The 14,480-nt window shown below is 35.5% G+C and overlaps 1 pseudogene across 1 annotated transcript; it reads right to left on the bottom strand.

The window, feature by feature from the left end:
• Positions 1-356: 356 nt before the first annotated feature.
• On the bottom strand, positions 357-706 carry LOC308499122 (large ribosomal subunit protein P1-like; annotated as a pseudogene). The gene has a single exon. The product of its transcript is annotated as a large ribosomal subunit protein P1-like (transcript).
• Between the last annotated feature and the right edge of the window lie 13,774 nt (positions 707-14,480).

Here is a 14,480-nt window from a genome sequence, read left to right as displayed (position 1 = left end):
GTCTCTTGTCTGTAATTTAATAAAGTTTTCCTGGGATCATAAACTATGAAATTATAGCCTCAAGGCTTCTCAATGACAACTAACACTAAGATTAAATAAGAGCTTAGAATTAAACATCACAATGTATTATATTGGAGAACGTATCTTTGAAAATAATAGTTATAAAACTAAATTAGTGTATTCTAAAATTTTTACCACTAGAAGTTCAGGAGAAAAGTTTAGGGACAAGCTAACTCAATAATTTAAGATTGTGACTAAAGAAGTTATTGACAATATTTCTTTTTTAACTATTTGTATCATATAATGAAATACTTAATCTTTGTTTTTTTCAGAGTTTAGTTTTTTTATTTAATGCGTTACCAAAAAGGTTTAGGCAAAAAAAAAAAAAAAAAGCCTATGTCATCATCAGACTCCCCCGATGCTTCTTTCTCTGCTTCTACTTTCTTCTCAGTGGGGGCAGCACTGGTGGAGGGGGTGGGACCTCCTGCTGGGGCAGTGCCAGCTGCTGGAGCAGGTCCACCAGCCTCTACATTGCACATAAGGATCCAGAAGTTGAGATTGGCCAGAGCCTTTGCAAACAAGTCTGACCAAAAAGGCTCAACATTTTTAAGAACTCCTTTAATGAGCGCATTGATCCTATTCTCCTTAACTGTCACCTCAGGATGAGGTCCCAGTAGATGCATGCAAGGTCCGAAACAAAGGCCATGGTGCCTGCGAATGCTTGGCCACCGCTGCAGGAAGCAGCGCTAGTCGCTAGTCACCGGGTAAAGGGAGGGCCTCACGCCAATGCGGCCTTAGCTCCCTGGTAAGGACCCAGCACCTTAACTGGTGGCTGAGAAAAGGCGTGCGAGCAGGGATAGGGGCGGGGGTCGGGGGGTGGTGGGAAGAATGGTGTGCTTAATCTTCATACAGAGATTTTGAAATGGATTTTAACGTCTATAAATAACAATTAAAGTAAGTTCTAAATAATATATGGGATCTTTTAGGTCTTGTCCTCACATCAGTATCCTCTGCACCTGGCATAGAACCTGGCATATCATAAGTGTTAAGTGTTCAATTGATTTCAATTTAAAATGGGAGCTGCTCCTTATGCTTCACTTATGCACAAGAGAGTCTGCTTGAACCAGGCTGCGCCAATAGTACTGCTTTTTTCTTATAAACTGTGAGTTTTGTTTTTTCTAATTGTTCTTTATGGATATAACAGGTTACTCTGGATGACCTTCTAGAAATAGCAGTAACAGACAGTAAAGACTATAAAAAAGCCATTAGGCTGAAATTTACTACAATATAAAACTTAGTATTTACTTTCATTAATAATGTTTAAAGATTTACCATAGAACTGAAAATGTAAAGCAAAATAGAATGATGTACAATATTAGGATTTTTTTCTTTAATAGGAACTCTTCCACATGAACTGGGTGGGGCTTTGTCTCAGGTCACTGCCATAGGAATTGTGCTTTTACTTGAATAGCATATTTCTTAAATTTCGTTTCCCCCCATTTTTGTGGGTAGTGAACTGAAGCAAATTAGGATAAGAAAATTAGCCTTGATAAAGAAAATGTATTTTTCAGAATATAAAATAATAATAAGCAAGAGATGGAATTAGAGAAGTAGCCTCCAATATTTTATTGGGGAGAAGAGAGGAGCTCTACTTACTATCCTAGACTCTTGGTAGGTGGCCATCCTTGTTCTACAAAGATCCATGGCACAGACATTTCCTGACAAGTGTACAGTTATGTAGCCATTACAAATCACTCTTACTCCCGTCTTCCAGCTCTCTCCCTATGCGCTCGCATTACTCATTGAATAACAGATAACAAAAATGCATCATACCCCTACACTACCTTCTTATATGTTTTTCTTCCTTGGCAACCGTCACATGACATATTTGTTATGCTCTTTGGGAAGTATTTGTCAGTTGTTCTCTGGGAAGTATTTAGCACTATTGACCTGTTCCACCGTATAATATTGCTCTCTCCTGCTTTCCTTATTACTTTCATGGACTTTCTTTTTAAGTCTCTCAAATGGGTTTCTCTTTCCAAGATTCCCTCTTTGGTTCTTCTCTATTAACTTTACATACTGTCTTTGGACAAACACTTATACTGTGTGACTTCAGTGACATTGTTCCAAACTTACATTAATAACTCTAGCTTAGTTCTCAGTCTTGAGCTCTAGATTCCTATGAAACTGAGCTCTGGGCTTTCCATCTAGAAATTCAAATATATTTAAAAATATTTCATCACTCTCTACCCCAACCTCTTCCTCTCGCTTAGTTGAGTGAATGGCAATACTATGTGGACAGTGCTCCAAGTCAGGTGTCTAAGCAGTTATTTTGACTGGTCCTTCTTTTTCAGCCTCCGTATCTAATCAGATACTCTAGGAGATACTATTGGTTGTCTCTCCCAAAGCCAATTCAACCTTTTCTTCCTTACTATTGGAAATTTCCACAGAAGCTGAAAGGGCCAGATTTCGTTTTCTCAGCTTTCTTTGCAGGCATGGGCATTTGGCCCAATCCTGGTTAATGGGACATGAGGGGAACCTGCTTAAAGTCCTCTGGGAAACATGTTTCTCTCTGATTAAAAAACAAAGAGATGCCAATTGTTCCCAACAGTTGGAAACTGGGCTTGGGAAGCAAACAGACTTGGAATTAAATGTATATGTTAATGCTTCTAAATCTATGTCTCCAGCCCAGATTCTTTTCTCTGAACTCCAGTCTGATATATCCAACTTTCTATGGGACAAGTACTACACTTGAATGTCTAATGAGAATATCAAAGTTATCATGCCCAAATCTCTTCTTTTCAAAGATCAATGGTAATTTAGCTTTCTGGTTGCTCAGGCTTCAAAACTTTTTATTATTATTATTAAAGTTTATTGGGATGACAATTGTTAGTAAAGTTGCATAGGTTTTAGGTGTACAATTCTATAAAACATCATCTATAAATCACATTGTGTGTTCACCACCCAGAGTCAGTTATCTTTCCTTCACCATATATTTGATAGCTTTTACCCTTTTCTATCATCTCTCTTCCCCCCTTCCCCTTTGGTAACCACTAAACTATTGTCTGTGTCTGTGAGTTTTTGTTTCTTCATCTGTTTGTCTTGTTTCTTTGTGGTTTTCAATTTTGTATACCACATATCAGTGAAATCATATGGTTCTCCACTTTTTCTGTCTGACTTATTTCACTTAGCATTATACTCTCAAGATCCATCCATATTGTTGCAAATGTCATTATTTCACCTTTTCTTATGGCAGAATAGTGTTCCATTTTGTGTATATATATATACCACTTCAGTCTTCAAAACTCATTTTCATTTTTTACTTTCTCTTATACCACACATTTAGTGCATCTATCCTACAAATGCTATTGACTCTACTTTCAGATGCCTGTTAGAGAACCTGACAACTCGCCTCTCCTCTACTGTTATTACACTTGTACAAAGTGCTGTCTTCTGTTTGGATTATTGAAGATGTGTTTTAACCATTCTCTCTGCTTCCTCTCCTCAGATTTTTCTCAGCATAGCAGCCAAAGTGATTCTGTTTAAACACGTTACCCTAGGATCAAAATCCCGGTTTCTTTATAGAAGCACATGCCAAAGACCTGACTGTGATCTACAAGGCCCTATAAGAACACCCCCCTCCACCATTACCATCCAGATTTCATCTGCTGCTGCTCTTCCCTTCTCTCACTTAGCTTCAGTCACATCAACCTCCCATCCCAAGACCTTCCTGCTTGCTATTTATTCTCCCTTAAACGTTTTCCCCTTACTGGCTAAATGTCCAACTCCCTCACTACCTTTAAGCAATTACTCAAATGTACCCTTCTGTCATATTCACTGCCTTCTTGACAAATACACTTGGATGTCTAACAAGCATGTAAATTTAACATGTTCTGCATGAGAACTTCTCTGACTATCTTATTTAAAATTTCATTCTCCACTTCTTTCTATTTCCCTTCCATGTTTTATTTATTTTTGTGAGTAATTATCATTATCTACCATAATATACAGAGGGTGTCAAAAATGTGTACACATTTTAAGAAAGGAAAAAAATTGTATTGAAATTGTAATACTCAATATATATTGATAACAAAAGATGAATATAGTTATGTGTATACATTTTTTGGCATCCCCAGTGTGTGTGTGTGTGTGTGTGTGTGTACTTTTAAAATCTTATTTATTTTCTTTTTCCACTCTCAAGAATGTTTCCTAAAGGTAGGTGTTTTTATCTGTTGTCTTCACTACTATGACTCCAACATCTGGAACAATGCCTCACACACAGTTGGTGCTCAATAATTATTTGTTAAATGAATTTAAGAAAAAAAAAGAAAGAATTTTGCCTTTATCCCTTGTTTTTCTCAAGGCTTAGAAAAGTTACTTATCCCAAGCTTTGTCTTTCTCATCGGTAAAAAGACAAAAACAATACCCCTACCTCATCATATTATTGAGGGTTAAATCACATAAAATGCATGAAACACTTAGTATGCGTAGTGCTTGGCACACAGTAGGTACTTTGATTTCATAGGGATGGTGATACCTCTCCCCCCCTTCCAGTTGGTATTAGACATGGATCCCCATAGCATTCTGTGTCTTGTACACTAATTGTGAGTTATTGTTTAATTCTTGTTTGTGTGCCAAGTGTGGTGTTTGGCCTGCAGTAAGAAGTGAGGAAAAAAAGTGATTTGACTGGTTAAAAGTTGCTTTAAGTACCTTATCTCATTTGATCATCAGAACTAATCTATGTGGGGAGTAAGCTAGTAAAATCCTATGAAAAAACTAAGGTTTATTGCCAAATCTTATCTGGTGATGATTTTTTGTTGTTTTTGTTTAGATAAAAAGGGTCTCACATTTTCTACAATATACTGAAATGAAAGCATTTTGAAACAGAAACACTCTACACATGAACATTAATTTGAGTTCTCCAATTCCCAATTGTGTTTGAACTTTTGTAAGCATTTAAACACATTTTTAATATCTTGGTGAAATTGTGTTAGAAGTGAGATGTCACCTTTATTCACCTTATTCTCTTATGCTTCACTTATATACCTATCATTGGAAGGTCAAACAAACAATGCTGAATTTTCTTAAATAGTCTGTTCTTAAAGAAGAGATCAACTCACAAAACAAAAACAAGTTTCTCTTCTAAATAAAATCTCACAAAAATAATTGTGTGCTATTTGGAGATTTAAAAATATATTTTGCTTCTAAATTGGTATATGGATGACATTAATTAAAATAGCTGCATAATCATGTCTTAAATATTCATTAAGTCTTTGGTAATATCTTTGCTAGTAATTGTTTTGACAAAGCAGTTTATAGGAAACATCACTATCTTATCAAACTATAATTATAATCTTACAAATAAAGATAGTTTGGGAGTAATGACAGGTGATTGAAATAGGAAAGGATTGAAATAGGATTTGATAAGGAGAAAACAATTTCTGGGCATCAGGGGAAGGTTAGAACAATTTTTGTGGGTGTATTAATTTCCTTTTGCTGCTGTAAAAAAATTACCATAATCTTAAATCTTAAACAGCACAAATGTATTATCTTACAGTTCTGGGAGTCAGAAGTCTGAAATGGAGCTCATTGGGCTAAAATCAAGGTGTTGGGAGGGCTGCATTCCTTCTTGGTGCTTCCAAGGGAGAATCAATTTTCTTGCCTTTTCCCCCTTCTAGAGGTTTCCTGGATTTGATGGCTCATGGCTTCCTTCAATCTTCAAAGCCAGTTGTCTTTCTCATGATGCCATCTCTCTGGATATGACTCTACTGCTTCCCTCTTCCACATTTAAGGGACCCTTATGATTACCTTGAGCCCACCTGGATAATCCAGAATAAATTCCTTATTTTAGCTTACGCTAATTAGCAACTTTAATTCCTTTCAGCTGTAACTCTTGCCATGTAATATGACATTTTCACAGGTCCTGGGGATTCAGATATAGACCTCTTTGGGGCACATTATTTAGTCTTCCATAATGGGCAAAACAAAAGATAGAGACCTAACATGGAATAATACGTTGTTTGTTTAGGTCAGGAGTGCAGCAGCAAATATGCACTACAATTTCATACTTGCTCACATCTCAGTTTATTACTTATTTTAAGACAGCTTTATCATTTTAGGAAGTTGTGGTCATGATTTTCTATTGCTATTTGATCCAGATTGAACCCATCACTGGCAATGATCATTTTTAATAGTATTTATTTTTCTGCTGGCTCACCACTTCTATTTTTCTAGCAAATGACTTTACAATGATCAATAATGTATGCCAATTGATTAAATATGAGTTTTCTTATTTTGAGATCCCTTTATCATTGTCTTCTGGCAAGTAGCAGACTCTTTTATTCATTACTCTGATTTATTTTAGCTCATATATATTTCTACCCACCACCACGGGAAAGGGATTGTATTCGAAACAGCAAGTGAGTCAAAAATAAGTAAATTGCAGTTTTCAAACATGTTTTTAGTTTACAGAACTTTTTCTTCAAATGATCCATTCCACGGAAGTCTATAAAACATAAAAGCTGAACTGTTTTGTTGACAGAAGGAGAGCTCTAATCTCAGTCCTCACTTCCTACTCTTGGCAACTCCATCTTGAAAAACAATGAATTCATGTGTCCTTAGGAAATGTACAAGGAAACAGAGGATAAAACAAAACCTTTATTTTTATTCTCCTTCAGCTTTACTGAGATAAAATTTATATATATCTTTGTGTAAGTTTAAGATATAGAATGTAATGATTTGATATGTGTATATCTTGCAAAATGACTACCACAATAAAGCTCGTTAACATATCCATCACCTTACATATTTACAATGTTTTTGTGTGTGGTGAGAACTTTTAAAATTTACTTTCTTAGCAAGTTTCAAATATACAATACAGTATTGGTAACTATAGTTACCATGCTGTACATTACATCCCCAGAACTTATTCACCTTATAACTGAAAGTTTGTACCCTTTGACCACCTTCACCTATTACTCCCACACCTGGCAACAAACACAAACTTTAGTAGAAGACAGAGTGGAATAAGGGACAAGAGTGACGTACAAAATGGAGTGGAAGTTCAGGAAACAGAAAATCATAAGTAGCTGCTGGAATCCGTTGGTGCCTGAGTCGTGACTTGAAGGACAAGTAAGATTTTGGAAGAGTTGAGATAATGAGGAAGCAACACAGGCAGAGGACAAAGAGGTGAGTTTGGGCAAAGAAACAAAGGAGGACAGGGTATGTTTGTGCACAGCACATAGATCATTTGGACAATAGCATTGCCGAAATTTAAGAGAGAATTGAGAAATATGGGTCAAGACATGAATTAGAGCAGGCTAGGGAAAACTTTAAATATCAGGGTAAAAAAACTGAGTTTATTTTATTTGCTCTGGGAAACTTGCAGTAATCATAGGAGTCAGGAATTAGAAGCAGATTGGATTTTTGAAAAGTGAATGCCATTTATGAAACCAGTTCATAGTCTGTTAATCTTCTTTGAGCTAAGCAAAGAATGCAAGTTGAGGAACAATGACACTTACTTTGACTTCCTTTCTGTCATGCAATGGTGTGTCCTAGTTCCCGACGATCAATGCCATCCATCATAGCCCCTGACCCCAAAGACCTTCTCACAGCTCACTCCACTCTTTTCATATGCCTAGAAGGAAATAATATGTTTAACTCAATTTAAACATACATAGCTGAGCTAAGGGAATGTAAAGCCTATTTATATAGCATCCTTGACAATAGTTTCATTTTGGTGAATTCCCACAAGAAGGTTGATTTGGCAGATAAGGGTGAACTTTACATGGCATCAGACCTCAAAGGAAATCATGGTTTATTTTCACACATTCTGTCAGTGTTTGCTACAAAAGTTCAGTGGGTTCTGCTGATGTATCATACAGCATATAGTTTTCAATAACAAGTTTTTAAAAATTGTTTTATGTTGACAATTCTACCATAGTTCTTGCAGTTGTTATTGCTATGTCATTTGTATATTTTTATCTTTCATACCACAAGAAACATATATGGAGACTTCTCTTTAATTTCTGGGGAAAACCATTGAGGGGCCCAATTGGCGCATTTCTGTAAATGGCAGTATCATCCAACCCCTTTCTTAGGCGAGAAACTAGGGAGTCATTACTGGTGTTTTCTTTTCCTCTTTCCCATCAATTAGATTTCAAAAAATGGTGACAATTATCTACTTTTGTCTCCCACCCTTTACAATGTGACTTTATAGATCTGCCCACCAAGAAATGAATTTACTTTTCCTCTCCTTGAACTTGAATGAGTATTGTCATTATATACAATGTGTGATCAAACAATATGGTAAATGTTTAAATAAAAAAAAATTACAGTAAAAGACATTAATGCCATTAGTCCCCCTCAGAATACTCCCCCTCTCTTTGAACACACTTCTCCCATTGTTCATGCCACTTTCTGAAGCAGTCCTGGAAGTCCTCTTTCGTATCTTTAGTTGCGCTGTCACGGCTGCCTCGATGTCCTGAATAGATTCAATAACGTTTACTTTTCATGGTCATTTTGATTTTGGGGAAGAGCCAGAAGTTGCACAATGCCAGATCTGGTAAATAAAGCGGAGGAGGACACACCATAATGTTTTTACTTAACAGAAATTACCATACCAGAAGCGATATGTGACATAGTGTTGTCATGATGGAGGATGATTTATGGCACACTATAAAACACAGCTTCTCTCAACCATCGTTCACACCTGACTGACTGCACTGAACAAGTTGAAACTTGTCACACACTGTTACTAAGGCATGATGTGCAACTTCCTATATTGAAGATCCTTGCCTTTCTGTTGGATGGCACTCGGCAGCAACATTCACCATTATATTTTGATCACAATGGAAACGCTCCATGTCAAACTGTTTTCTAAAGTGGCTGCAACATATTACATTCCCACCAACAGAGTGGGGGGGGTTTCACTTTTTCCATCTTAATGAAGTCTTTCCTAGGCTCCACTGGTGTAATCATTCATGCCCTGATTTATGCCCTTAGAGTATCCTGCCCCTACTTCTTGCATGGCAGGTATTGGCTCATGCACCCAAATTATTGGTTCTCTTTGGGAAGAAACTGTATCCCATTTGTTCTTGTTTCTTGAGCATCTAGAACAATGCCTGACATGTAGTCTAAACTTCATAAGTGTTGATTTTGAATTAAGGACATTATAAAGATGGAATTGAGGAATTGAGAAGAGGAATTGAGAAGAAATATATCAGGCTCTAATTTTCTGTTTCCTAAATGCTAAAGACATGGTTGCTCTTAGAGTCATTATAGATAATGTAGGCAAGGAAGCCATTGGGGTGGGGCTGAATGTAGGCAAGCGGGTGGGGGTAGGGCACATGTGCATAACACTATAGATCCATGTGGACCTTGAAAAACTTGGAAGGAGATACTACAGCTAAAACCCTAGTGAGAAGTTGAAGTCCAAGAGCACGGCATCACTAAAGGCATTTAGAAACGCCTAGTTTGGTCAGAATAGAAGGAATCCTACCACTTTAGCCATGGTGAATGAACACAAGGATGATGTAAAAGTTGGGATCTTTGACAGTAAGATAATTTTCAAGTTACATACACTGTGTTCTGAATTCATGCTTGTTACATGTTTTTGTTAATATTTCTCTTATAAACTTAATGTTTTTAATGCTTGAAGGAGGGATGAAGTGCATATGATCGTAGGACATAGTCTCAGGAATGTTGAGATGGGAAATATTACATGAAGTTGATTCTTTATACGTTTATTGACCCAAGGTTGTGATTTACAATGATTAAAAAAAGCATTCCAGTAGAATGACTGTTGGCAAACCAAACATCACATAACCCCTTACTGGATAAAGGTGGAACTTTATGTCAATTATATAATAACTGCTGTGGCTCCTTTGCCAGAAACTGGAAACCATCATTCTACTTTCTATGATTTTGACTACTATAAGCACCTCATGTAAGTGGAATAGCATATTGGTCTTTTTTTGTGATTGACTTATTTGACTTAGCTTAATGTCTTCATGGTTCATCCATGTTGTACTACAAGTAAGAATTTCGTTACTTTTTAAGGTTGAATCATATGCCATTGTATGTATATAACACATTTTGTTAATCCATTCATCCATCAATGGACACTTGGGAACTTTCACATTTTAGCTAGTGTGAATAATGTTGCTGTGAACATGCTTATACAAATATCTCTTTGAGACTATGCTTTCAATTCTTTTCGTTAGATACCCAGAAGTAGAATTGCTGGATCACATAGTAATTCTATTTTTAACTTTTTTGGAAACTGTCTATATTGTTTTCCACAGTGGCTGTATCATTTTGCATTCCTGCCAACAGTGCACAAGGATTCCAATTTCTCCACATCCTCACCAACACTTGTTATTTTTTCTTTCTTTCTTTCTTTCTTTCTTTCTTTCTTTCTTTCTTTCTTTCTTTCTTTCTTTCTTTCTTTCTTTCTTTCTTTCTTTCTTTCTTCCTTCCTTCCTTCCTTCCTTCCTTCCTTCCTTCCTTCCTTCCTTCCTTCCTTCCTTCCTTCCTTCCTTCCTTCTTTCCTTCTTTCTTTCCTTCTTTCTTCTTTCTTTCCTTCTTTCTTTCCTTCTTTCTTTCTTAGTAGCCATCCTAATGGGTATGAAGTGGTATCTCATTGTGGTGCGTATGAGGTAGAATTTCATTGTAATATTGATTTGCATTTACCTAATGTTTAGTGATGGTGAGCACGTTTTCATGTGCTTATTGGCCCTTTGTATATCTTTGGAGAAATATTTATTGAAGTTCACTTACCATTTTTCAATCGAATTTTTTTATTGTTGAGTTTTATAGTTCTCTATTCAGGATATTAACCCCTTATCAGATATATGATTTACAAATATTTTTTTCCCATTCTGTGGGTTGCATTTTTACTCTGTCAATAGTGTCTTTTGATGTGTACAAAATTTAAAATTTTTCATGAAGTTTGGCATATCTGTTTTTTCTTTTGTTGCCTTTGCCTTTGTCATCATCTGCAAAACATCATTGCCAAATCAATGCCATGCATCTTTGCCCTATATTTTATTCTAAGAGTTTTATATTTTGAAGTCTTATGTTTAGGTTCATTTTGAGTTAATTTTTATATACGGTGTTGGGTAAGGATCCAATTTTATTTTTTAGCATGTAGATATCCAGTTTCCCCAGAACCATTTGTTGAAAAGACTGACCTTTTCCCATTGAATGGTATTGGTGTCCTTGTTGAAAATCATTTGACTGTATATGAAAGAGTTTATTTCTGGGCTCTTTATCTATTCCATAGGTCACCATGTCTGTCTTCATGCCAATCCCACACTGTTTTGGGCATGGTAGCTTCGTAATAAGTTTTGAAATCAGGAAGTGTGAGTCTTCCAGCTTTGTTCTATGTATCTTACACATTTTGTGACACCCTGATCTATGGGAGCACCTAATGGATACTTCAAAACACTTGTGGATTTAATGATGGACCTACTACTATTATGTAATGTGGAACATGTTGGGAGATTTGCTCCCATCTTGCCACAACTAAATAATTTCCACAGAATTATTTCAACAAGAAAACATCAAACATATTTTTTCTAATGTAAATTATTTTGTATACTGTTTACTGGAAGCTGCTATTCTGGGAAGAATGAATTGATTTATTCTTACAATGTTTTGCCCTCTTTTATATTCATTAAAATTCAGGTGATTAGTATTACAGAAGGAAAATCTCTTTCAGTTTAGTCATGGATTCTGAGCATAAACTTTTTCAAATGCTAGAAAATTGACCTGGCACAATTTCTTATCCATAAAAAAATAGCATGATCTCTTTATTACAGTTTTTACTTAGCATTATGGTATGGATTAAAAGTCTAGGGAAATATAATAGGGGATGTTAAGGTTGTATTTAGTAATGCCATGATATAAAGAAAGACAAAGTGATTAGAATTCAGGGAAGTAAATATCAGAAGTGATGTACATTAAAAAAATCATCTTAGTGAAAGAAGTCTAGTCCTAGGGATTCTAGTTTTATTAAATCATAATTTCTGTTTGCTTTTAAATTTATTGACATAAAATCATCATCTTTTTATTTTTCTAAATAAGGCTTTAGAATTTCAGAATTAAAGACATCTAAAAGTTCTCTGTATAAGTTAAGGTAGGGCTTGACTGCTGTAACAAAGAGAACTAACAATAGCTTAGTGGCTTAAAGAAAATAAAGTTTATTATTTTTTTCTGATTTACTGTCTGATGTGAGCTTTCTAGGTTGGCATACAGCTTTGCTACAAGTAATTCTTCAGAGACCCAGCTTCCTTACACTTATTCTGGATGATTCCCTAGGGCATTGTCTTTAACAGGTTGAGTCAAGCTAGGTTCAGGCACTTCTTTATCCCAGTTTGTGACACATGACCTTAAATACAGGCACTCAGTGTAAGGTTTCATAGGCCAGGCCTGGAAGCGGTAAGTGTCACTTCTGATGACATACCATTGGTGAGAAGTCAGTCACTAAGACACACATATCTACCAGGGGCATTGGGAGATGAAATCCTTGTTAGCTATTCATGTCAGTTTTAATCTCAGTATGATAAAAGGAGAAATCAATTTTGGGTAACGAGCAGTGTTTTCCACAATCACCTAGACCGCGGCCCTCAGTTTACTAATGAGAGAATGGAGGGTAGAGAGACACTATCACTTACCATCTTTGTGATCTTGGTCTTATAGCCTCTACCACTTATCACCCATCTGACCTTGAATACCCAACCTGTACCACTGACCATTGATGTAACCTTGAACATGTAATTTCTCCTACTTACCCCTCATCTCACCTTGAATAACGAACCTCTATCATTTATTACATATGTGACTTTGGATACATAATGTCTACCACTTACCATCTATGTGACTTGGACTCATGCCCGCTACCACATGACATCTTTGTGACCTCCAACTCTTAATTTCTACCACTTAGTACCTGTGTGACCTTGGTCACAGGACCTTGCTAAGTTTATTTTTCTCATATCTACCTCATAGGATTCTATTAGCCAAAATAATTGATGCAAAGACATTAGAATGATGGCTAGCACTTAGTGCTCAATAAATGTAAGCTACTGTTGCTGCTATTACCATCATTGCTACTCATGTTACTCTTACTTTTTGTTATGTACTTAACAGAAACTATATAAACATGGTAATTATTCTTTTGTTTATCATGTGGAGAAATGTTTTATGGCCTCCAGGTTACTCATAATGGATTCTAGTTATTGCTAAGCATAAAAATACTCCTGAATAAAAGTTATAGTCAATATAATATCACCTTAACAAACATTTTTATGCTTCAATAGTATGTAGTGGTATACTGCATATATATACATACATATATATATACATATATATATATATATATATATATATAATAGTATAGTACAATAGTATATAATCTCATATTAAATGAAAGAGTAATACATTTGTGATTCTGGTTCTATTTGCCAGTTACAAAATTCAATGACTTGTTTTTTGGGTATTGGTCCCATAGGGGGAAATTAGAAGACCAAAAGTGAGATAATTTATTCTGAATATATTGTTAGAGTTAAATCGATTATTAATGAATTTTATCCATCCTTTTGTTATGCTAACATCCCAGGGAAAGTAACTGACCCAAATGATGTTTACCTCAATGAATAAATCATTTAATTGGAAATAGGCATCCAGAAACTAAAAACCCCAAGTAGCAGATTGTCAGATTTTTCAAAGTGGAATTTTACTAACTTGTAAATAGGTCGTAATGTGCAAATTAACTGTCCCTTCCCTTATGCAGCAAAATAACTTAGACAGTTGATGAATCCTATGAACCAGAGTAAACAAATTACTGTCAAAGTCAAAATTAATTTTCCTGTATCTTACAGACATCACAGAAAAAAGTTTTAAACATTCAGCTTCAGTTGATACCATAGCTTGCTTTTTGCTTTTCTCTAAATCAGTTTATATTTACATTACCAAGAGTTCCATTTCAAAGTGTTTTGTTACTTCAGTTAACCTAAGTGAGAGTTTACACTTGTTGACCATATGTATACATAGTGTGATTTCCAGATAGACTATATGTAAAGGGACACTTTTAAATTTATATTTTAAATCCTAGCAATGATTAAAAGAAACTTTCGTAGAATACAGAAGAGCCTTGACATTTGTAAAGTATGCACTTGCGCATGCGCATACACACTGTTTAGCATTAAAAATGAACCTGTAAAGGAAAGGAAGTGTTATTGCTGTGATGGAAATAATGAGAAAGTAAAGAACTCTTACAAAACGACTTCTTAGAAAATAGAAGTTTGGGCTAAATTTAATACCAGGCAGTCAAATTTAGTGATGATTTGGCTGTATATCATGAACAAGTCCACCATATGTTTTGTACAGAAATGTGAAAATATGAATCATGAAATTATTTTAGTGAGTGTTCTAGGAGGAATTAATTTTCATGGCTTTATAAGTGGAAAAATTTAGAG

The sequence above is a fragment of the Rhinolophus hipposideros genome (assembly GCF_964194185.1).
Source record: "Rhinolophus hipposideros genome assembly, chromosome: 1".
Lineage (NCBI taxonomy): Eukaryota > Metazoa > Chordata > Mammalia > Chiroptera > Rhinolophidae > Rhinolophus > Rhinolophus hipposideros.
The sequence above is the reverse complement of the archived record's forward strand: the minus strand, read 5'-3'. Positions and strand labels throughout refer to the sequence as shown.